This window comes from Procambarus clarkii, chromosome 2 (assembly GCF_040958095.1).
Source record: "Procambarus clarkii isolate CNS0578487 chromosome 2, FALCON_Pclarkii_2.0, whole genome shotgun sequence".
In the NCBI taxonomy this organism is placed as follows: Eukaryota; Metazoa; Arthropoda; class Malacostraca; order Decapoda; family Cambaridae; genus Procambarus; species Procambarus clarkii.
This window is the reverse complement of record NC_091151.1, coordinates 16,747,431-16,772,080: the sequence shown is the minus strand read 5'-3', so window position 1 is coordinate 16,772,080 and position 24,650 is coordinate 16,747,431.

The window sequence follows — 24,650 nt, the reverse complement described above, 5'->3', positions numbered from 1 at the left end:
TAGTGTGTGTCCTAGGTGGTCAGGGGCGTGGGTCCTGTCAGTAGTGTGTCCCAGGTGGTCAGGGACGAGGGTCCAGTCAGTAGTGTGTCCCAGGTGGTCAGGGACGTGGGTCCAGTCAGTAGTGTGTGTCCCAGGTGGTCAGAGGCGTGGGTCCAGTCAGTAGTGTGTCCCAGGTGGTCAGAGGCGTGGGTCCAATCAGTAGTTGTTGTGTCCCAGGTGGTCAGGGGCGTGGGTCCAGTCAGTAGTGTGTGTCCCAGTTGGTCAGGGACGAGGGTCCAGTCAGTAGTGTGTCCCAGGTGGTCAGGGACGAGGGTCCAGTCAGTAGTGTGTCGCAGGTGGTCAGGGACGTGGGTCCAGTCAGTAGTGTGTCCCAGGTGGTCAGGGGCGTGGGTCCAGTCAGTAGTTGTTGTGTCCCAGGTGGTCAGGGGCGTGGGTCCAGTCAGTAGTGTGTCCCAGGTGATCAGGGACGAGGGTCCAGTCAGTAGTGTGTCCCAGGTGGTCAGGGACGTGGGTCCAGTCAGTAGTTCAGTAGTGTGTCCCAGGTGGTCTGGGACGTGGGTCCAGTCAGTAGTGTGTGTCCCAGGTGGTCAGGGGCGTGGGTCCAGTCAGTAGTGTGTGTCCCAGGTGGTCAGGGGCGTGGGTCCAGTCAGTAGTGTGTGTCCCAGGTGGTCAGGGGCGTGGGTCCTGTCAGTAGTGTTTGTCCCAGGTGGTCAGGGGCGTGGGTCCTGTCAGTAGTGTGTGTCCCAGGTGGTCAGGGGCGTGGGTCCAGTCAGTAGTGTGTGTCCCATGTGGTCAGGGGCGTGGGTCCAGTCAGTAGTGTGTGTCCCAGGTGGTCAGGGGCGTGGGTCCTGTCAGTAGTGTTTGTCCCAGGTGGTCAGGGGCGTGGGTCCTGTCAGTAGTGTGTCCCCGGTGGTCAGGGACGAGGGTCCAGTCAGTAGTGTGTCCCAGGTGGTCAGAAACGTGGGTCCAGTCAGTAGTGTGTGTCCTAGGTGGTCAGGGGCGTGGGTCCTGTCAGTAGTGTGTCCCAGGTGGTCAGGGACGAGGGTCCAGTCAGTAGTGTGTCCCAGGTGGTCAGGGACGTGGGTCCAGTCAGTAGTGTGTGTGTCCCAGGTGGTCAGGGACGTGGGTCCAGTCAGTAGTGTGTGTCCCAGGTGGTCAGGGGCGTGGGTCCTGTCAGTAGTGTGTCCCAGGTGGTCATGGGCGATTGTCCTGTCAGTAGTGTGTGTGTCCCAGGTAATCAGGGACGTGGGTCCAGTCAGTAGTGTGTGTCCCAGGTGGTCAGGGGCGTAGGTCCAGTCAGTAGTGTGTGTCCTAGGTGGTCAGGGGCGTGGGTCCAGTCAGTAGTGTGTCCCAGGTGGTCAGGGGCGTGGGTCCAGTCAGTAGTTGTTGTGTCCCAGGTGGTCAGGGGCGTGGGTCCAGTCAGTAGTGTGTGTCCCAGTTGGTCAGGGACGAGGGTCCAGTCAGTAGTGTGTCCCAGGTGGTCAGGGACGAGGGTCCAGTCAGTAGTGTGTCCCAGGTGGTCAGGGACGTGGGTCCAGTCAGTAGTGTGTCCCAGGTGGTCAGGGGCGTGGGTCCAGTCAGTAGTTGTTGTGTCCCAGGTGGTCAGGGGCGTAGGTCCAGTCAGTAGTGTGTCCCAGATGATCAGGGACGAGGGTCCAGTCAGTAGTGTGTCCCAGGTGGTCAGGGACGTGGGTCCAGTCAGTAGTGTGTGTCCCAGGTGGTCAGGGGCGTGGGTCCAGTCAGTAGTGTGTCCCAGGTGGTCAGGGGCGTGGGTCCTGTCAGTAGTGTGTCCCAGGTGGGCAGGGGCGTGGGTTCTGTCAGTAGTGTGTGTCCCAGGTGGTCAGGGACGTGGGTCCAGTCAGTAGTGTGTGTCCCAGGTGGACAGGGTCGTCGGTCCAGTCAGTAGTGTGTGTCCCAGGTGGTCAGGGGCGTGGGTCCAGTCAGTAGTGTGTGTCCCAGGTGGTCAGGGGCGTGGGTCCTGTCAGTAGTGTGTCCCAGGTGGTCAGGGGCGTGGGTCCAGTCAGTAGTGTGTCCCAGGTGGTCAGGGGCGTGGGTCCTGTCAGTAGTGTGTCCCAGGTCGTCAGGGGCGTGGATCCTGTCAGTAGTGTGTGTCCCAGGTGGTCAGGGGCGTGGGTCCAGTCAGTAGTGTGTGTCCCAGGTGGTCAGGGGCGTGGGTCCAGTCAGTAGTGTGTGTCCCAGGTGGTCAGGGGCGAGGGTCCTGTCAGTAGTGTGTCCCAGGTGGTCAGGGGCGAGGGTCCTGTCAGTAGTGTGTGTGTCCCAGGTGGTCAGGGGCGTGGGTCCAGTCAGTAGTGTGTGTCCCAGGTGGTCAGGGGCGTGGGTCCAGTCAGTAGTGTGTCCCAGGTGGTCAGGGACGAGGGTCCAGTCAGTAGTGTGTCCCAGGTGGTCAGGGACGTGGGTCCAGTCAGTAGTGTGTGTCCCAGGTGGTCAGGGGCGTGGGTCCAGTCAGTAGTGTGTCCCAGGCGGTCAGGGACGAGGGTCCAGTCAGAAGTGTGTCCCAGGTGGTCAGGGACGTGGGTCCAGTCAGTAGTTCAGTAGTGTGTCCCAGGTGGTCAGGGACGTGGGTCCAGGCAGTAGTGTGTGTCCCAGGTGGTCAGGGGCGTGGGTCCAGTCAGTAGTGTGTGTCCCAGGTGGTCAGGGGCGTGGGTCCTGTCAGTAGTGTGTGTCCCAGGTGGTCAGGGGCGTGGGTCCTGTCAGTAGTGTGTGTCCCAGGTGGTCAGGGGCGTGGGTCCAGTCAGTAGTGTGTGTCCCAGGTGGTCAGGGGCGTGGGTCCAGTCAGTAGTGTGTGTCCCAGGTGGTCAGGGGCGTGGGTCCTGTCAGTAGTGTGTGTCCCAGGTGGTCAGGGGCGTGGGTCCTGTCAGTAGTGTGTGTCCCAGGTGGTCAGGGGCGTGGGTCCAGTCAGCAGTGCGTGTCCCAGGTGGTCAGGGGCGTGGGTCCAGTCAGTAGTGTGTGTCCCAGGTGGTCAGGGGCGTGGGTCCTGTCAGTAGTGTGTGTCCCAGGTGGTCAGGGGCATGGGTCCTGTCAGTAGTGTGTGTCCCAGGTGGTCAGGGGCGTGGGTCCTGTCAGTAGTGTGTGTGTCCCAGGTGGTCAGTGGCGTGGGTCCAGTCAGTAGTGTGTGTCCCAGGTGGTCAGGGGCGTGGGTCCTGTCAGTAGTGTGTGTCCCAGGTGGTCAGGGGCGTGGGTCCTGTCAGTAGTGTGTGTCCCAGGTGGTCAGGGGCGTGGGTCCTGTCAGTAGTGTGTGTGTTCCAGGTGGTCAGTGGCGTGGGTCCTGTCAGTAGTGTGTGTGTCCCAGGTGGTCAGGGGCGTGGGTCCTGTCAGTAGTGTGTCCCAGGTGGTCAGGGGCGTGGGTCCAGTCAGTAGCGTGTGTGTCCCAGGTGGTCAGGGGCGTGGGTCCAGTCAGTAGTGTGTGTGTCCCAGGTGGTCTGGGGCGTGGGTAAAGTCAGTAGTGTGTCCCAGGTGGTCAGGGGCGTGGGTCCAGTCAGTAGTGTGTGTGTCCCAGGTGGTCAGGGGCGTGGGTCCTGTCAGTAGTGTGTCCCAGGTGGTCAGGGACGAGGGTCCAGTCAGTAGTGTGTCCCAGGTGGTCAGGGACGTGGGTCCAGTCAGTAGTGTGTGTCCTAGGTGGTCAGGGGCGTGGGTCCTGTCAGTAGTGTGTCCCAGGTGGTCAGGGACGAGGGTCCAGTTAGTAGTGTGTCCCAGGTGGTCAGGGACGTGGGTCCAGTCAGTAGTGTGTGTGTCCCAGGTGGTCAGGGACGTGGGTCCAGTCAGTAGTGTGTGTCCCAGGTGGTCAGGGGCGTGGGTCCTGTCAGTAGTGTGTCCCAGGTGGTCGGGGACGAGGGTCCAGTCAGTAGTGTGTCCCAGGTGGTCATGGGCGATTGTCCTGTCAGTAGTGTGTGTGTCCCAGGTAATCAGGGACGTGGGTCCAGTCAGTAGTGTGTGTCCCAGGTGGTCAGGGACGTAGGTCCAGTCAGTAGTGTGTGTCCCAGGTTGTCAGGGGCGTGGGTCCAGTCAGTAGTGTGTCCCAGGTGGTCAGGGGCGTGGGTCCAGTCAGTAGTTGTTGTGTCCCAGGTGGTCAGGGGCGTGGGTCCAGTCAGTAGTGTGTGTCCCAGTTGGTCAGGGACGAGGGTCCAGTCAGTAGTGTGTCCCAGGTGGTCAGGGACGAGGGTCCAGTCAGTAGTGTGTCCCAGGTGGTCAGAGACGTGGGTCCAGTCAGTAGTGTGTCCCAGGTGGTCAGGGGCGTGGGTCTAGTCAGTAGTTGTTGTGTCCCAGGTGGTCAGGGGCGTGGGTCCAGTCAGTAGTGTGTCCCAGGTGGTCAGGGACGAGGGTCCAGTCAGTAGTGTGTCCCAGGTGGTCAGGGACGTGGGTCCAGTCAGTAGTGTGTGTCCCAGGTGGTCAGGGGCGTGGGTCCAGTCAGTAGTGTGTCCCAGGTGGTCAGGGGCGTGGGTCCTGTCAGTAGTGTGTCCCAGGTGGGCAGGGGCGTGGGTTCTGTCAGTAGTGTGTGTCCCAGGTGGTCAGGGACGTGGGTCCAGTCAGTAGTGTGTGTCCCAGGTGGACAGGGGCATGGGTCCAGTCAGTAGTGTGTGTCCCAGGTGGTCAGGGGCGTGGGTCCAGTCAGTAGTGTGTGTCCCAGGTGGTCAGGGGCGTGGGTCCTGTCAGTAGTGTGTCCCAGGTGGTCAGGGGCGTGGGTCCAGTCAGTAGTGTGTCCCAGGTGGTCAGGGGCGTGGGTCCTGTCAGTAGTGTGTCCCAGGTGGTCAGGGGCGTGGGTCCTGTCAGTAGTGTGTGTCCCAGGTGGTCAGGGGCGTGGGTCCAGTCAGTAGTGTGTGTCCCAGGTGGTCAGGGGCGTGGGTCCAGTCAGTAGTGTGTGTCCCAGGTGGTCAGGGGCGAGGGTCCTGTCAGTAGTGTGTCCCAGGTGGTCAGGGGCGAGGGTCCTGTCAGTAGTGTGTGTGTCCCAGGTGGTCAGGGGCGTGGGTCCAGTCAGTAGTGTGTGTCCCAGGTGGTCAGGGGCGTGGGTCCTGTCAGTAGTGTGTGTCCCAGGTGGTCGGGGGCGTGGGTCCTGTCAGTAGTGTATGTCCCAGGTGGTCAGGGGCGTGGGTCCAGTCAGCAGTGTGTGTCCCAGGTGGTCAGGGGCGTGGGTCCAGTCAGTAGTGTGTGTCCCAGGTGGTCAGGGGCGTGGGTCCTGTCAGTAGTGTGTGTCCCAGGTGGTCAGGGGCATGGGTCCTGTCAGTAGTGTGTGTCCCAGGTGGTCAGGGGCGTGGGTCCTGTCAGTAGTGTGTGTGTCCCAGGTGGTCAGTGGCGTGGGTCCAGTCAGTAGTGTGTGTCCCAGGTGGTCAGGGGCGTGGGTCCTGTCAGTAGTGTGTGTCCCAGGTGGTCAGGGGCGTGGGTCCTGTCAGTAGTGTGTGTCCCAGGTGGTCAGGGGCGTGGGTCCTGTCAGTAGTGTGTGTGTTCCAGGTGGTCAGTGGCGTGGGTCCTGTCAGTAGTGTGTGTGTCCCAGGTGGTCAGGGGCGTGGGTCCTGTCAGTAGTGTGTCCCAGGTGGTCAGGGGCGTGGGTCCAGTCAGTAGCGTGTGTGTCCCAGGTGGTCAGGGGCGTGGGTCCAGTCAGTAGTGTGTGTGTCCCAGGTGGTCAGGGGCGTGGGTAAAGTCAGTAGTGTGTCCCAGGTGGTCAGGGGCGTGGGTCCAGTCAGTAGTGTGTGTGTCCCAGGTGGTCAGGGGCGTGGGTCCTGTCAGTAGTGTGTCCCAGGTGGTCAGGGACGAGGGTCCAGTCAGTAGTGTGTCCCAGGTGGTCAGGGACGTGGGTCCAGTCAGTAGTGTGTGTCCTAGGTGGTCAGGAACGTGGGTCCTGTCAGTAGTGTGTCCCAGGTGGTCAGGGACGAGGGTCCAGTTAGTAGTGTGTCCCAGGTGGTCAGGGACGTGGGTCCAGTCAGTAGTGTGTGTCCCAGGTGGTCAGGGGCGTGGGTCCTGTCAGTAGTGTGTCCCAGGTGGTCGGGGACGAGGGTCCAGTCAGTAGTGTGTCCCAGGTGGTCATGGGCGATTGTCCTGTCAGTAGTGTGTGTGTCCCAGGTAATCAGGGACGTGGGTCCAGTCAGTAGTGTGTGTCCCAGGTGGTCAGGGGCGTAGGTCCAGTCAGTAGTGTGTGTCCCAGGTGGTCAGGGGCGTGGGTCCAGTCAGTAGTGTGTCCCAGGTGGTCAGGGGCGTGGGTCCAGTCAGTAGTTGTTGTGTCCCAGGTGGTCAGGGGCGTGGGTCCAGTCAGTAGTGTGTGTCCCAGTTGGTCAGGGACGAGGGTCCAGTCAGTAGTGTGTCCCAGGTGGTCAGGGACGAGGGTCCAGTCAGTAGTGTGTCCCAGGTGGTCAGGGACGTGGGTCCAGTCAGTAGTGTGTCCCAGGTGGTCAGGGGCGTGGGTCCAGTCAGTAGTTGTTGTGTCCCAGGTGGTCAGGGGCGTGGGTCCAGTCAGTAGTGTGTCCCAGGTGGTCAGGGACGAGGGTCCAGTCAGTAGTGTGTCCCAGGTGGTCAGGGACGTGGGTCCAGTCAGTAGTGTGTGTCCCAGGTGGTCAGGGGCGTGGGTCCAGTCAGTAGTGTGTCCCAGGTGGTCAGGGGCGTGGGTCCTGTCAGTAGTGTGTCCCAGGTGGTCAGGGGCGTGGGTTCTGTCAGTAGTGTGTGTCCCAGGTGGTCAGGGACGTGGGTCCAGTCAGTAGTGTGTGCCCAGGTGGACAGGGGCGTGGGTCCAGTCAGTAGTGTGTGTCCCAGGTGGTCAGGGGCGTGGGTCCAGTCAGTAGTGTGTGTCCCAGGTGGTCAGGGGCGTGGGTCCTGTCAGTAGTGTGTCCCAGGTGGTCAGGGGCGTGGGTCCAGTCAGTAGTGTGTCCCAGGTGGTCAGGGGCGTGGGTCCTGTCAGTAGTGTGTCCCAGGTGGTCAGGGGCGTGGGTCCTGTCAGTAGTGTGTGTCCCAGGTGGTCAGGGGCGTGGGTCCAGTCAGTAGTGTGTGTCCCAGGTGGTCAGGGGCGTGGGTCCAGTCAGTAGTGTGTGTCCCAGGTGGTCAGGGGCGAGGGTCCTGTCAGTAGTGTGTCCCAGGTGGTCAGGGGCGAGGGTCCTGTCAGTAGTGTGTGTGTCCCAGGTGGTCAGGGGCGTGGGTCCAGTCAGTAGTGTGTGTCCCAGGTGGTCAGGGGCGTGGGTCCAGTCAGTAGTGTGTCCCAGGTGGTCAGGGACGAGGGTCCAGTCAGTAGTGTGTCCCAGGTGGTCAGGGACGTGGGTCCAGTCAGTAGTGTGTGTCCCAGGTGGTCAGGGGCGTGGGTCCTGTCAGTAGTGTGTCCCAGGTGGTCAGGGGCGTGGGTCCAGTCAGTAGCGTGTGTGTCCCAGGTGGTCAGGGGCGTGGGTCCAGTCAGTAGTGTGTGTGTCCCAGGTGGTCAGGGGCGTGGGTCCAGTCAGTAGTGTGTCCCAGGTGGTCAGGGGCGTGGTTCCAGTCAGTAGTGTGTGTGTCCCAGGTGGTCAGGGGCGTGGGTCCTGTCAGTAGTGTGTCCCAGGTGGTCAGGGGCGTGGGTTCTGTCAGTAGTGTGTCCCAGGTGGTCAGGGGCGTGGGTCCAGTCAGTAGTGTGTGTGTCCCAGGTGGTCAGGGGCGTGGGTCCTGTCAGTAGTGTGTCCCAGGTGGTCAGGGGCGTGGGTCCTGTCAGTAGTGTGTCCCAGGTGCTCAGGGGCGTGGGTCCAGGCAGTAGTGTGTGTGTCCCAGGTGGTCAGGGGCGTGGGTCCTGTCAGTAGTGTGTCCCAGGTGGTCAGGGACGAGGGTCCAGTCAGTAGTGTGTCCCAGGTGGTCAGGGACGTGGGTCCAGTCAGTAGTGTGTGTGTCCCAGGTGGTCAGGGACGTGGGTCCAGTCAGTAGTGTGTGTCCCAGGTGGTCAGGGGCGTGGGTCCTGTCAGTAGTGTGTCCCAGGTGGTCGGGGACGAGGGTCCAGTCAGTAGTGTGTCCCAGGTGGTCATGGGCGATTGTCCTGTCAGTAGTGTGTGTGTCCCAGGTAATCAGGGACGTGGGTCCAGTCAGTAGTGTGTGTCCCAGGTGGTCAGGGGCGTAGATCCAGTCAGTAGTGTGTGTCCCAGGTGGTCAGGGGCGTGGGTCCAGTCAGTAGTGTGTCCCAGGTGGTCAGGGGCGTGGGTCCAGTCAGTAGTTGTTGTGTCCCAGGTGGTCAGGGGCGTGGGTCCAGTCAGTAGTGTGTGTCCCAGTTGGTCAGGGACGAGGGTCCAGTCAGTAGTGTGTCCCAGGTGGTCAGGGGCGTGGGTTCTGTCAGTAGTGTGTCCCAGGTGGGCAGGGGCGTGGGTTCTGTCAGTAGTGTGTGTCCCAGGTGGTCAGGGACGTGGGTCCAGTCAGTAGTGTGTGTCCCAGGTGGTCAGGGGCGTGGGTCCAGTCAGTAGTGTGTCCCAGGTGGTCAGGGGCGTGGGTCCTGTCAGTAGTGTGTCCCAGGTGGGCAGGGGCGTGGGTCCTGTCAGTAGTGTGTGTCCCAGGTGGTCAGGGACGTGGGTCCAGTCAGTAGTGTGTGTCCCAGGTGGACAGGGGCGTGGGTCCAGTCAGTAGTGTGTGTCCCAGGTGGTCAGGGGCGTGGGTCCAGTCAGTAGTGTGTGTCCCAGGTGGTCAGGGGCGTGGGTCCTGTCAGTAGTGTGTCCCAGGTGGTCAGGGGCGTGGGTCCAGTCAGTAGTGTGTCCCAGGTGGTCAGGGGCGTGGGTCCTGTCAGTAGTGTGTCCCAGGTGGTCAGGGGCGTGGGTCCTGTCAGTAGTGTGTGTCCCAGGTGGTCAGGGGCGTGGGTCCAGTCAGTAGTGTGTGTCCCAGGTGGTCAGGGGCGTGGGTCCAGTCAGTAGTGTGTGTCCCAGGTGGTCAGGGGCGAGGGTCCTGTCAGTAGTGTGTCCCAGGTGGTCTGGGGCGAGGGTCCTGTCAGTAGTGTGTGTGTCCCAGGTGGTCAGGGGCGTGGGTCCAGTCAGTAGTGTGTGTCCCAGGTGGTCAGGGGCGTGGGTCCAGTCAGTAGTGTGTCCCAGGTGGTCAGGGACGACGGTCCCGTCAGTAGTGTGTCACAGGTGGTCAGGGACGTGGGTCCAGTCAGTAGTGTGTGTCCCAGGTGGTCAGGGGCGTGGGTCCAGTCAGTAGTGTGTCCCAGGTGGTCAGGGACGAGGGTCCAGTCAGTAGTGTGTCCCAGGTGGTCAGGGACGTGGGTCCAGTCAGTAGTTCAGTAGTGTGTCCCAGGTGGTCAGGGACGTGGGTCCAGGCAGTAGTGTGTGTCCCAGGTGGTCAGGGGCGTGGGTCCAGTCAGTAGTGTGTGTCCCAGGTGGTCAGGGGCTTGGGTCCTGTCAGTAGTGTGTGTCCCAGGTGGTCAGGGGCGTGGGTCCTGTCAGTAGTGTGTGTCCCAGGTGGTCAGGGGCGTGGGTCCAGTCAGTAGTGTGTGTCTCAGGTGGTCAGGGGCGTGGGTCCAGTCAGTAGTGTGTGTCCCAGGTGGTCAGGGGCGTGTGTCCTGTCAATAGTGTGTGTCCCAGGTGGTCAGGGGCGTGGGTCCTGTCAGTAGTGTGTGTCCCAGGTGGTCAGGGGCGTGGGTCCAGTCAGCAGTGTGTGTCCCAGGTGGTCAGGGGCGTGGGTCCAGTCAGTAGTGTGTGTCCCAGGTGGTCAGGGGCGTGGGTCCTGTCAGTAGTGTGTGTCCCAGGTGGTCAGGGGCATGGGTCCTGTCAGTAGTGTGTGTCCCAGGTGGTCAGGGGCGTGGGTCCTGTCAGTAGTGTGTGTGTCCCAGGTGGTCAGTGGCGTGGGTCCAGTCAGTAGTGTGTGTCCCAGGGGGTCAGGGGCGTGGGTCCTGTCAGTAGTGTGTGTCCCAGGTGGTCAGGGGCGTGGGTCCTGTCAGTAGTGTGTGTCCCAGGTGGTCAGGGGCGTGGGTCCTGTCAGTAGTGTGTGTGTCCCAAGTGGTCAGTGGCGTGGGTCCTGTCAGTAGTGTGTGTGTCCCAGGTGGTCAGGGGCGTGGGTCCTGTCAGTAGTGTGTCCCAGGTGGTCAGGGGCGTGGGTCCAGTCAGTAGCGTGTGTGTCCCAGGTGGTCAGGGGCGTGGGTCCAGTCAGTAGTGTGTGTGTCCCAGGTGGTCAGGGGCGTGGGTCCAGTCAGTAGTGTGTCCCAGGTGGTCAGGGGCGTGGGTCCAGTCAGTAGTGTGTGTGTCCCAGGTGGTCAGGGGCGTGGGTCCTGTCAGTAGTGTGTCCCAGGTGGTCAGGGACGAGGGTCCAGTCAGTAGTGTGTCCCAGGTGGTCAGGGACGTGGGTCCAGTCAGTAGTGTGTGTCCTAGGTGGTCAGGGGCGTGGGTCCTGTCAGTAGTGTGTCCCAGGTGGTCAGGGACGAGGGTCCAGTCAGTAGTGTGTCCCAGGTGGTCAGGGACGTGGGTCCAGTCAGTAGTGTGTGTGTCCCAGGTGGTCAGGGAAGTGGGTCCAGTCAGTAGTGTGTGTCCCAGGTGGTCAGGGGCGTGGGTCCTGTCAGTAGTGTGTCCCAGGTGGTCGGGGACGAGGGTCCAGTCAGTAGTGTGTCCCAGGTGGTCATGGGCGATTGTCCTGTCAGTAGTGTGTGTGTCCCAGGTGGTCAGGGACGTGGGTCCAGTCAGTAGTGTGTGTCCCAGGTGGTCAGGGGCGTAGGTCCAGTCAGTAGTGTGTGTCCCAGGTGGTCAGGGGCGTGGGTCCAGTCAGTAGTGTGTCCCAGGTGGTCAGGGGCGTGGGTCCAGTCAGTAGTTGTTGTGTCCCAGGTGGTCAGGGGCGTGGGTCCAGTCAGTAGTGTGTGTCCCAGTTGGTCTGGGACGAGGGCCCAGTCAGTAGTGTGTCCCAGGTGGTCAGGGACGAGGGTCCAGTCAGTAGTGTGTCCCAGGTGGTCAGGGACGTGGGTCCAGTCAGTAGTGTGTCCCAGGTGGTCAGGGGCGTGGGTCCAGTCAGTAGTTGTTGTGTCTCAGGTGGTCAGGGGCGTGGGTCCAGTCAGTAGTGTGTCCCAGGTGATCAGGGACGAGGGTCCAGTCAGTAGTGTGTCCCAGGTGGTCAGGGACGTGGGTCCAGTCAGTAGTGTGTGTCCCAGGTGGTCAGGGGAGTGGGTCCAGTCAGTAGTGTGTCCCAGGTGGTCAGGGGCGTGGGTCCTGTCAGTAGTGTGTCCCAGGTGGGCAGGGGCGTGGGTTCTGTCAGTAGTGTGTGTCCCAGGTGGTCAGGGACGTGGGTCCAGTCAGTAGTGTGTCCCAGGTGGTCAGGGGCGTGGGTCCTGTCAGTAGTGTGTCCCAGGTGGTCAGGGGCGTGGGTCCTGTCAGTAGTGTGTGTCCCAGGTGGTCAGGGGCGTGGGTCCAGTCAGTAGTGTGTGTCCCAGGTGGTCAGGGGCGTGGGTCCAGTCAGTAGTGTGTGTCCCAGGTGGTCAGGGGCGAGGGTCCTGTCAGTAGTGTGTCCCAGGTGGTCAGGGGCGTGGGTCCTGTCAGTAGTGTGTGTCCCAGGTGGTCAGGGGCGTGGGTCCAGTCAGTAGTGTGTGTCCCAGGTGGTCAGGGGCGTGGGTCCAGTCAGTAGTGTGTCCCAGGTGGTCAGGGACGAGGGTCCAGTCAGTAGTGTGTCCCAGGTGGTCAGGGACGTGGGTCCAGTCAGTAGTGTGTGTCCCAGGTGGTCAGGGGCGTGGGTCCAGTCAGTAGTGTGTCCCAGGTGGTCAGGGACGAGGGTCCAGTCAGTAGTGTGTCCCAGGTGGTCAGGGACGTGGGTCCAGTCAGTAGTTCAGTAGTGTGTCCCAGGTGGTCAGGGACGTGGGTCCAGGCAGTAGTGTGTGTCCCAGGTGGTCAGGGGCGTGGGTCCAGTCAGTAGTGTGTGTCCCAGGTGGTCAGGGGCGAGGGTCCTGTCAGTAGTGTGTCCCAGGTGGTCTGGGGCGAGGGTCCTGTCAGTAGTGTGTGTGTCCCAGGTGGTCAGGGGCGTGGGTCCAGTCAGTAGTGTGTGTCCCAGGTGGTCAGGGGCGTGGGTCCAGTCAGTAGTGTGTCCCAGGTGGTCAGGGACGACGGTCCCGTCAGTAGTGTGTCACAGGTGGTCAGGGACGTGGGTCCAGTCAGTAGTGTGTGTCCCAGGTGGTCAGGGGCGTGGGTCCAGTCAGTAGTGTGTCCCAGGTGGTCAGGGACGAGGGTCCAGTCAGTAGTGTGTCCCAGGTGGTCAGGGACGTGGGTCCAGTCAGTAGTTCAGTAGTGTGTCCCAGGTGGTCAGGGGCGTGGGTCCAGTCAGTAGTGTGTGTCCCAGGTGGTCAGGGGCTTGGGTCCTGTCAGTAGTGTGTGTCCCAGGTGGTCAGGGGCGTGGGTCCTGTCAGTAGTGTGTGTCCCAGGTGGTCAGGGGCGTGGGTCCAGTCAGTAGTGTGTGTCTCAGGTGGTCAGGGGCGTGGGTCCAGTCAGTAGTGTGTGTCCCAGGTGGTCAGGGGCGTGTGTCCTGTCAATAGTGTGTGTCCCAGGTGGTCAGGGGCGTGGGTCCTGTCAGTAGTGTATGTCCCAGGTGGTCAGGGGCGTGGGTCCAGTCAGCAGTGTGTGTCCCAGGTGGTCAGGGGCGTGGGTCCAGTCAGTAGTGTGTGTCCCAGGTGGTCAGGGGCGTGGGTCCTGTCAGTAGTGTGTGTCCCAGGTGGTCAGGGGCATGGGTCCTGTCAGTAGTGTGTGTCCCAGGTGGTCAGGGGCGTGGGTCCTGTCAGTAGTGTGTGTGTCCCAGGTGGTCAGTGGCGTGGGTCCAGTCAGTAGTGTGTGTCCCAGGTGGTCAGGGGCGTGGGTCCTGTCAGTAGTGTGTGTCCCAGGTGGTCAGGGGCGTGGGTCCTGTCAGTAGTGTGTGTCCCAGGTGGTCAGGGGCGTGGGTCCTGTCAGTAGTGTGTGTGTCCCAAGTGGTCAGTGGCGTGGGTCCTGTCAGTAGTGTGTGTGTCCCAGGTGGTCAGGGGCGTGGGTCCTGTCAGTAGTGTGTCCCAGGTGGTCAGGGGCGTGGGTCCAGTCAGTAGCGTGTGTGTCCCAGGTGGTCAGGGGCGTGGGTCCAGTCAGTAGTGTGTGTGTCCCAGGTGGTCAGGGGCGTGGGTCCAGTCAGTAGTGTGTCCCAGGTGGTCAGGGGCGTGGGTCCAGTCAGTAGTGTGTGTGTACCAGGTGGTCAGGGGCGTGGGTCCTGTCAGTAGTGTGTCCCAGGTGGTCAGGGACGAGGGTCCAGTCAGTAGTGTGTCCCAGGTGGTCAGGGACGTGGGTCCAGTCAGTAGTGTGTGTCCTAGGTGGTCAGGGGCGTGGGTCCTGTCAGTAGTGTGTCCCAGGTGGTCAGGGACGAGGGTCCAGTCAGTAGTGTGTCCCAGGTGGTCAGGGACGTGGGTCCAGTCAGTAGTGTGTGTGTCCCAGGTGGTCAGGGAAGTGGGTCCAGTCAGTAGTGTGTGTCCCAGGTGGTCAGGGGCGTGGGTCCTGTCAGTAGTGTGTCCCAGGTGGTCGGGGACGAGGGTCCAGTCAGTAGTGTGTCCCAGGTGGTCATGGGCGATTGTCCTGTCAGTAGTGTGTGTGTCCCAGGTAATCAGGGACGTGGGTCCAGTCAGTAGTGTGTGTCCCAGGTGGTCAGGGGCGTAGGTCCAGTCAGTAGTGTGTGTCCCAGGTGGTCAGGGGCGTGGGTCCAGTCAGTAGTGTGTCCCAGGTGGTCAGGGGCGTGGGTCCAGTCAGTAGTTGTTGTGTCCCAGGTGGTCAGGGGCGTGGGTCCAGTCAGTAGTGTGTGTCCCAGTTGGTCTGGGACGAGGGCCCAGTCAGTAGTGTGTCCCAGGTGGTCAGGGACGAGGGTCCAGTCAGTAGTGTGTCCCAGGTGGTCAGGGACGTGGGTCCAGTCAGTAGTGTGTCCCAGGTGGTCAGGGGCGTGGGTCCAGTCAGTAGTTGTTGTGTCTCAGGTGGTCAGGGGCGTGGGTCCAGTCAGTAGTGTGTCCCAGGTGATCAGGGACGAGGGTCCAGTCAGTAGTGTGTCCCAGGTGGTCAGGGACGTGGGTCCAGTCAGTAGTGTGTGTCCCAGGTGGTCAGGGGAGTGGGTCCAGTCAGTAGTGTGTCCCAGGTGGTCAGGGGCGTGGGTCCTGTCAGTAGTGTGTCCCAGGTGGGCAGGGGCGTGGGTTCTGTCAGTAGTGTGTGTCCCAGGTGGTCAGGGACGTGGGTCCAGTCAGTAGTGTGTCCCAGGTGGTCAGGGGCGTGGGTCCTGTCAGTAGTGTGTCCCAGGTGGTCAGGGGCGTGGGTCCTGTCAGTAGTGTGTGTCCCAGGTGGTCAGGGGCGTGGGTCCAGTCAGTAGTGTGTGTCCCAGGTGGTCAGGGGCGTGGGTCCAGTCAGTAGTGTGTGTCCCAGGTGGTCAGGGGCGAGGGTCCTGTCAGTAGTGTGTCCCAGGTGGTCAGGGGCGAGGGTCCTGTCAGTAGTGTGTGTGTCCCAGGTGGTCAGGGGCGTGGGTCCAGTCAGTAGTGTGTGTCCCAGGTGGTCAGGGGCGTGGGTCCAGTCAGTAGTGTGTCCCAGGTGGTCAGGGACGAGGGTCCAGTCAGTAGTGTGTCCCAGGTGGTCAGGGACGTGGGTCCAGTCAGTAGTGTGTGTCCCAGGTGGTCAGGGGCGTGGGTCCAGTCAGTAGTGTGTCCCAGGTGGTCAGGGACGAGGGTCCAGTCAGTAGTGTGTCCCAGGTGGTCAGGGACGTGGGTCCAGTCAGTAGTTCAGTAGTGTGTCCCAGGTGGTCAGGGACGTGGGTCCAGTCAGTAGTGTGTGTCCCAGGTGGTCAGGGGCGTGGGTCCAGTCAGTAGTGTGTGTCCCAGGTGGTCAGGGGCGTGGGTCCTGTCAGTAGTGTGTGTCCCAGGTGGTCAGGGGCGTGGGTCCTGTCAGTAGTGTGTGTCCCAGGTGGTCAGGGGCGTGGGTCCAGTCAGTAGTGTGTGTCCCAGGTGGTCAGGGGCGTGGGTCCAGTCAGTAGTGTGTGTCCCAGGTGGTCAGGGGCGTGGGTCCAGTCAGTAGCGTGTGTGTCCCAGGTGGTCAGGGGCGTGGGTCCAGTCAGTAGTGTGTGTGTCCCAGGTGGTCAGGGGCGTGGGTCCAGTCAGTAGTGTGTCCCAGGTGGTCAGGGGCGTGGTTCCAGTCAGTAGTGTGTGTGTCCCATGTGGTCAGGGGCGTGGGTCCTGTCAGTAGTGTGTCCCAGGTGGTCAGGGGCGTGGGTTCTGTCAGTAGTGTGTCCCAGGTGGTCAGTGGCGTGGGTCCAGTCAGTAGTGTGTGTGTCCCAGGTGGTCAGGGGCGTGGGTCCTGTCAGTAGTGTGTCCCAGGTGGTCAGGGACGAGGGTCCAGTCAGTAGTGTGTCCCAGGTGGTCAGGGACGTGGGTCCAGTCAGTAGTGTGTGTCCTAGGTGGTCAGGGGCGTGGGTCCTGTCAGTAGTGTGTCCCGGGTGGTCAGGGACGAGGGTCCAGTCAGTAGTGTGTCCCAGGTGGTCAGGGACGTGGGTCCAGTCAGTAGTGTGTGTCCCAGGTGGTCAGGGGCGTGGGTCCTGTCAGTAGTGTGTGTCCCAGGTGGTCAGGGGCGTGGGTCCTGTCAGTAGTGTGTGTCCCAGGTGGTCAGGGGCGTGGGTCCTGTCAGTAGTGTGTGTGTCCCAGGTGGCCAGGGGCGTGGGTCCAGTCAGTAGTGTGTCCCAGGTGGTCAGGGACGAGGGTCCAGTCAGTAGTGTGTCCCAGGTGGTCAGGGACGTGGGTCCAGGCAGTAGTGTGTGTCCCAGGTGGTCAGGGGCGTGGGTCCTGTCAGTAGTGTGTGTCCCAGGTGGTCAGGGGCGTGGGTCCAGTCAGTAGTGTGTGTGTCCCAGGTGGTCAGGGGCGTGGGTCCTGTCAGTAGTGTGTGTCCCAGGTGGTCAGGGACGTGGGTCCTGTCAGTAGTGTGTCCCAGGTGGTCAGGGGCGTGGGTCCTGTCAGTAGTGTGTGTCCCAGGTGGTCAGGGGCGTGGGTCCTGTCAGTAGTGTGTGTGTCCCAGGTGGACAGGGGCGTGGGTCCAGTCAGTAGTGTGTGTCCCAGGTGGACAGGGGCGTGGGTCCAGTCAGTAGTGTGTGTCCCAGGTGGTCAGGGGCGTGGGTCCTGTCAGCAGTGTGTGTCTCAGGTGGTCAGGGACGTGGGTCCTGTCAGTAGTGTGTCCCAGGTGGTCAGAGACGTGGGTCCTGTCAGCAGTGTGTGTCCCAGGTGGTCAGGGACGTGGGTCCTGTCAGCAGTGTGTGTCCCAGGTGGTCAGGGACTCCTTGTGACTTCATAGATTCATCATGTTACAGTTATTTTTTTTGTATTTGCATTATAATAATGTTTTAATAATCATAAGTATTTTCAAATATATATTCAAATTCAAAGTCCTAATATAAATACTTACGCACAGTCGATATAGTAATAAATTAATATTGATAATTTTGGCAGCAAAAGTGATGATAATACCATACTAAGGACTACTGAGTGATTCACTAAATAATAAAGATGGCGGACCAGTTATAAGATGCCCAGTACATGAACAGTACAGATAGACTCCAGCGATTGTTACAGTCGTGTCTTGAGGTAAACTTACATTGTTAAAGATTGGAGACAACAAGCAGCTTAAATCTCCTCAACTGTTTACAGCTGGGTAAAGAAAGCTTTGTCCCATGTTTTGGTTCGAAACAATAATGTTAGAAGATATTACTGGCAACTACAAAGGGGACATGTATATAGGCCAAGTAGGCATACTGAAAGTTTACTTAACATTCTGTGTATGGGTACATATTTGTTTACATATAACTCTAATTGTACACAAATATAGAGCCTCTTGACCATTACTTCAGCCAGAGAGTCACATGCTAGCCTGGTTTAAAGTCATTTTGAAGTCCCTGCTCATTACCCCGGAGACGGGCCCACGGAGAGGGCGCCACGGAGAGGGCCCCCACGGAGAGGGCCCCCACGGAGAGAGCGCCACGGAGAGGGCGCCACGGTGAGGGCCCCACGGAGAGGGCCCCACGGAGAGGGCGCCACGGAGACGGCGCCACGGAGACGGCGCCACGGAGAGGGCCCCCACGGAGAGGGCGCCACGGTGAGGGCCCCCATGGTGAGGGCCCCCATGGTGAGGGCCCCACGGAGAGGGCGCCACGGAGAGGGCGCCACGGAGAGGGCCCCCAGGGAGAGGGCCCCACGGAGAGGGCCCCACGGAGAGGGCGTGCTGCTGGCCTCCATTGAGAGTGTAATTAATGGAAGGTAAATAGTGTGAGTATTTACCCGGGAGAGGTAGTGTGGACACTACTACCAGCCTGTGTGTGGCTCCACCCCGCCTCTCACCCCACTATAATGACCATAATGATGATGATATATATATATATATATATATATATATATATATATATATATATATATATATATATATATATATATATATATATATATATATATATATATATATATATATATATATATATATATATATATATATATATATATATATATATATGTCGTACCTAGTAGCCAGAACGCACTTCTCAGCCTACTATGCATGGCCCGATTTGCCTAATAAGCCAAGTTTTCATGAATTTCAAGTTTTCATGCTTTTCGACTACCTAACCTACCTAACCTAACCTAACCTAACTTTTTCGGCTACCAAACCTAACCTAACCTATAGAGATAGGTTAGGTTAGGTTAGGTAGGGTTGGTTAGGTTCGGTCATATATCTACGTTAATTTTAACTCCAATAAAAAAAATTGACCTCATACATAAGGAAATGGGTAGTTTTACCATTTCATTAGAAAAAAATTAGAGAAAATATATTATTTCAGGAAAACTTGGCTTACTATGCAAATCGGGCCTTGCATAGTAGGTTGAGAAGTGCGTTCTGGCTACTAGGTACGACATATATATATATATATATATATATATATATATATATATATATATATATATATATATATATATATATATATATATATATATATATATATATATATATATAGCCTAGATATATATATACAAAGCCTAGATACTGGCATTATTCCTGATATACTAAAAACAGCAGAGATAGCACCACTTCATAAAGGAGGAAATAAAGCAGAGGGAAAAAATTACAGACCGATAGCACTAACATCGCACATCATAAAAATTTTTGAGAGAGTGCTAAGAAGTAAGATCACAAAATACATGGAATCACAGCATCTCCATAACCCCGGACAACATGGTTTCAGAACACGGCGCTCTTGCCCCTCGCAGTTGCTGGACCACTATGATATGGCATTAGATGCTATGGAAGACAAACAAAATGCTGATGTAATTTACACAGATTTCGCAAAAGCTTTTGATAAATGTGACCATGGTGTTATTGCACATAAAATGCGTTCAAAAGGAATTACCGGAAAAATAGGCAGATGGATCTACAATTTCCTGATTAACAGAACCCAATGTGTATTAGTCAACAAAATGAAATCCAGCCCATCAACCGTGAAGAGCTCAGTCCCCCAGGGTACTGTGCTTGCACCAGTACAGTCCCCCAGGGTACTGTGCTTGCTCCAGTACTTTTTCTCATCCTCATATCGGACATAGACAAGAACACAACCTATAGCACTGTACCATCCTTTGCAGATGACACTAGGATTTTCATGAGAGTAGGCAACATAGAAGACACGGCAAACCTCCAATCAGATGTAGATCAGGTCTTTCTATGAGCTACAGAAGTAATATGATATTTAGCGAAGATAAGTTCCAGCTCATGCGCTAAGGAAAAAATGAAAATATAAAAACGGAAACCACATACAAAACTCAGGCAAATCATAACACAGAACGAAAAGGCAATGTAAAGGATCTGGGTGTACTCATGTCGGAAGACCTTACCTCTAAAGAACACAATAAAGTAGCCGTCACAACTGCAAGAAAAATGACAGGTTGGATAACAAGAACTTTTCACACTAGAGATGCTATACCGATGATGATACTTTTCAAAACGCTTGTGCTCTCTAGAGTGGAGTACTGCTGCACAATGACAGCCCCTTTCAAAGCTGGAGAAATTGCTGACTTGGAGAACGTGCAGAGATCCTTTACTGCTAGAATCCACTCAGTAAAACATCTAAATTACTGGGACCGACTAAAGAGCCTAAATCTGTACTCCCTTGAGCGCAGGCGGGAGAGATACATAATAATTTACAAGTTTAAAATAATTGAGGGGCTGGTCCCAAACCTGCACACAGAAATAACATCACATGAGACCAGGAGGCATGGCAGGATGTGCAAAATACCCCCGTTGAAAAGCAGAGGTGCAACAGGTACTCTGAGAGAGAACTCTATCAACATCTCAGGCCCGAGACTGTTCAACACGCTTCCACTACACATAAGGGGCATAACTGGCCGACCCCTCACAGTGTTCAAGAGAGAACTGGATAAGCACCTCCAAAGGATACCTGATCAACTAGGCTGTGACTCATACGTCAGGCTGCGAGCAGCCTGGTTGATCAGTCCAGCAACCAGGAGGCCTGGTCGACGATCGGGCCGTGGGGACACTAAGCCCGGAAACACCTCAAGGTAAGGTAAGGCAGTCAGGATCGACAGGCGGCAGATGGCCGCCTGTCGATCCTGACTGGTTTTCAGCACACCCGTCCCTGTGGATGGGTGTGCTGAAAACCTGGTGATCCTGTACGCGTATCTAGCTGAGGCTCGTGCGCTAGAGCACAACTCGAACCTAGCGTTTCTGGATATGGAAAAGACTTTCCATAGCATCTCTTATCCGGCCATCCAACGGGAACATGAAATGTAAAGCCATTCCGTAGTCTTTAAGGACATACATCATATCGGGTTATGAACGGTCCTCAACCGTAATTACCAGCCAAGGAGAAAAGTCAAAAGACATCCTGATAACTAGGGGGGTTAAACAGGGTGACCCCCTATCTCCATTTCTCTTTAATCTAATAATTGATGAGGCAATTACTAGGGCTACGGATTTGGGGCTAGGAATTAGACTGAGGGGGGGAGGGGAAGGTGAAAAGGTATCAGCTCTGGCATTCGCTGACGATCTGGTTGTGGCAGCAGAGACAGCTTCCAGACTACAGAGACATATAACAAGTATTTGCCACACACTGCGTGGCTCTGGCCTTAAAGTAAATGCTGTGAAGTGCTGTACGCTAAGCATAGCAATCGATGCGCATCGTAAGACTTGGCATGTCCCGCCAGGAGGACATACTATGTTGGGGTCGATGAAATTTATACTATGAGTGTGGCGGATGAGTACAAGTACTTAGGAATACTTATCGGGGCCGGAGGCAGACGCTTATCTTATGGTTACCTGTTTGAGGACTAACAACACCCAGGTTCCCCTCAAACCCCAACAGAGGTAATACCTACTTAAAATCCACCTAATCCCCAAAATGATCCACCAGCTTGTTCTCAAATGCGTGTTTAAAACGAAGTTAGTGAGGCTTGACAGGCGGTTGCGGCACGCCATTCGTGGCTGGCTGCCACAGCCTCACGATACCCCTAATGCCTTTCTGCATGCCGACATAAAGGACAGTGGACTAGGAATTCCCGACTTTGCTACATCAATCCGCCTACAAAAGAACAAGTGACTCGGGGCGTTAGTAGAGTCGGAGGATCCAGTGGTAGTGGCAGCAACTAGCCTACCACATTCCAAGCGCGAATGCATCGATGGGTAGACCCGACCACGGCCACCAGGACCCCTTCTAACGGAACGACTGAGCGCTCTAGAAGTTGGCGCTCAGAAAAATAAAAAATAAAAAAATAACCAGTGGAAATCAAAACTGTATAGCATGGTTGATGGTGCCAGTCTTGCATCTGCTTGTGATGTTCCTTCCTGCCACAAATGGGTCTCATCCGGTACTCGTCTGCTAAGAGGAGATTTTGCTCATGCCATCCAGATTAGGGCAAACGCTGTAGCCACTCTATCTCGAGCAGCTAGGGGTAGACCCGCGGCTTCCGGTCTCGGCAATGCTTGCCAGAGGCCAAGGACCCTGGGCCATATATCCCAGGAATGTTGTAAGACACATAGTGCTCGGGTGAAATGTCATTTGTATATCACTCCGTTCGTAGCTGGCCGCCTGCGGCAAAAAGGTTTCGAGGTGGAACGTGAGGTTCGTATACCAGATGGAGGGACCTTCTGCAAGTTCGACATCATCGCTTGCAAAGGTGACTAGGCTTTCATACTAGACACCCAGGTCTCTGCTGATAACTTCCCACTCTCCCGTCTGTGAGAAGTTGGATTTTGGTCCACTTCTCAGCTAGCTTACATTTATTAGATAGTAAAAGAAAGAGGTATTTTGGCCTTAGAAAATTTCAGAGATGTACACAGGGTGTGCACAAAACCCTGTCTTCCTTGTTAATGGAGATAGGAGGTCGAAATTACTTCTCATTCGAATGGGAATGCCTTCAGCATTCCAAAGATCCAACCCTGTTTGCGATGGAAATTCTCAGTGATTAGTTAACAGGTTTTGCCTGAAACCTGGTCTCTAGGCGCCCAGCAACAGGGAGAGGGAGAAGAGAAGGCTATAAGGGGACGTTAGTTCAACGGTTTAAAGGGCTTAACGGTTCCCTGCCGTTAAGCCTGCCGGCAGGGAACGATTGCGATCGAACGATTGCGGTTAAGCCTGCGATTGGAGCCTGCCGGCTCCAATCGCATTGGTCCCGGCACCTCTAGCCATAGGCCTCCCAGGCGGTTATTGGTCGAGCACCTGGCACCAAGGGAGCCGCTGCCTGTATTTCTCGCGCCAAAACGCCGCGGGTGTAGGATTCCCGCCCAAGGGTGGTATTCTGTCCTGCGCTGCTGTACCTACGAGACGTGGTCCGCCTCTGCTCTCGGCCAGAGTAGAGGTCTTTCATGTCTCCAGAAGGTTCAGCTAGCCTAATTTAACCCTATGCCATCCCCCTCACTGCCGTCGCAGAATCCTACAGTGACAGGGCGTGGCCAGCCGAAAAATTAACGAAGATACGAGAAGTTACGAGTGAAGCCATCACACTCGTCACCCCATCACAAGTGCAACTTACAATGTTGGTCTAGTGGTCGCGAGTTATCGGCTTCACCATGAACAATCCGTCATTTTATTGCTCAGTAACTGAGAGAAATAAGAATAAGGTTGTGATTCCGAAGTGATCGAAAAAGATTGTCTGAAAATCTTAAATACTTTAAGCGAGGACTCTAATTATTCTCCGTCCTCGCCATTGTGTTCCCGGTGTCCCTCGTGGCGCCCCCATATATATTCCAACGTGCCTTCAGTCAGCCTTCAGCAATAAATCACACCAGTGTGTCAACCGGTGTATAACTGTGAGTGCATTCCCAAGTTTATTGTGGGAAAACTAGGCAACCTTTGTCTCTATTGTCGCGAGAGCACAAGTCACACCTCCCAGCTCAACCCATTATCGCACTTGCTTTTAGTCAATATTGGCTTATTTAATAAGTGCATATGTGACATACTAATTGATTGTGAATATTTTAGTTTACATTGAAAAGCTTCATAGAAAACACTGACCTCACCTAACCTTCTTAGTATGTTAAGATAAGCATCTTATTGCTTCTTATTTACAATTATTACTAATTGAGTAATCAATTGAGTGTTGCACGGAAGACTCGTCTCAGTGACAGGTCTGTTTGGTGTTGTTGCTTCAATCATCAATCACCTCATGCTGGTCACGGATCTCACATCTGCCACCAACGTGGGGCCGTTGTCTTTTCACGGTGCGTTATTGGTACTTGCTGCAGCCTTGACAAGCTGTCATTGTGTCTGGAGTGGTTGTCCACTATTGTTAAGAGTAGTAAGGGTCAGCAGTACCTTGAGCGGACCGAGCCAGAAGCAGTTACTCCGGTTAGCCTAGCCTTGTCAAGCGCCTCGACAGACATTAACGTAACGTCAGATGATTCCTGCCATGTATCGTTAGTATTAAGTTTTATGAATAAACTAATTCTTGAACTACAAGTGTCTTTACATTCACACCTTCAGAACCCTTGTACCTAGTATTGACTTTGCCATTATTACTGTTATAAACGTGATCCCTTTCATGTTGCCTGGATTACTTGGACTTGAACAGCGTTCACGGCCGCATACATCAAATAAATTCTATTTGATGTGAGGATCTTATGAGCTACTCTGATGAGCTCTCTCCGAGGTCCCAGAAGCTCCACGACCCAGTGGATAAGGAGTGCCAAGGATTTGGACTCCTGCAGCTGCTCTATGCATCCCTGGTCAGTCATTAAAGTATAATCTGCCCTCAGCATTAGTTGGATGCTAGTTCAGTCCTTCCTGACTGAGTTTTCTTGTAACCTATTCACCTCTAAAAAGGATAATCTTACACCGTCCACATCACAGTAACTGAGATGTGGATGGGAGAGATCCTTCAAAAGTTGAGGGAATACACCGGGAAGCACACAGCATCCGCCTCTTCAATAACCCTTAATTGGAGGGGAGGATGGTGCAAGGAGAGTGCGCGTGGTCTACAGGATATGGGACTCACCAGGATTGAGATTTGCTCTGTGAAAGCCTTAAATTGGACATATTCCTTCTACAGAATATGGCCCAAGACCACATCTAGGAGCAGACCACCTTAGTCCCAGGATCACTGTGCACAGGGTGCATAAGGGTCAATATAGTCTTGTTTAGGTGAACCGCAGCCAGGATAGCTGGCAGCCAACTATCTAAGCAGAGTCGTCATCTGGAGTACCACTTCTCCAAATGGGGTCTCACAAGAGGGTGGATGACCTGGCCGGAGCCCACGAGTGGGTAAGGCGGCGGCCGGAGGGACCCCCATGTGCATACATGACAACCCTCCCGCTCCGGGGCCTTGCTAGGAGCTTCCACTGGGAATTGCTTTCCATGTATGCTGCTGTCAAGTCATCAATCCTGCCGCTTAGGCAGCTTGTTGTTCTGCCCCCAGCTTTAGTTCTTTGTTAATGATATAATGATATACTGTGCACCTCTCCCTTTGTGTGATGTGTCCCATATAAGAAAAAAAATACAAAATAATTTTTCATTTTACATGTTATTACTATCATCGTAACTCTTGTGGGTTGAGATGACCATCCACCATTTATATATATTTTAGTTTGTGTTGATAGGGAAATGTGTATACTTAGGGGGAGCCTTCTCACCATGCCCAGTGCCTGGGGTGGTGGGGGGGGGGGATTGGTGCCCTGAAGCTATATAAAAACCCTATAACCCCCCCCCCCCCCGAAGTGGCAAGAGGAGTTAGGGGACAAAATTTCATAGGTCTCTATCACACATTTGGCTACAGGGGAGTCGGTCGGCCGAGCGGACAGCACGCTGGACTTGTGATCCTGTGGTCCTGAGTTCGATCCCAGGCGCAGGCAAGAAACATTGGCCAGAGTTTCTTTCACCCTATGCCCCTGTTACCTGGCAGTAAAATAGGTACCTGGGTGTTAGTCAGCTGTCACGGGCTGCTTCCTGGGGGTGGAGGCCTGGTCGAGGACCGGGCCGCGGGGACACTAAAAAGCCCCGAAATCATCTCAAGATAACCTCAAGATAACGGGTTCATTATGGTCCTTATATGAGTGCCACTTAATGAATCAAGTGTATTCCTAATAATGCACATAAGAGGCTCATGAACATAAAGGGTCTTTAGGACTAGGTTTCAATTGAGCTTATATAGGATTATAGCTCTTGCTTGCAGTTTCACCAGGTTCCATACATGATAGTTACTATATGATAGTTTCCTATATCATAGTTAATTTCTAAGAATA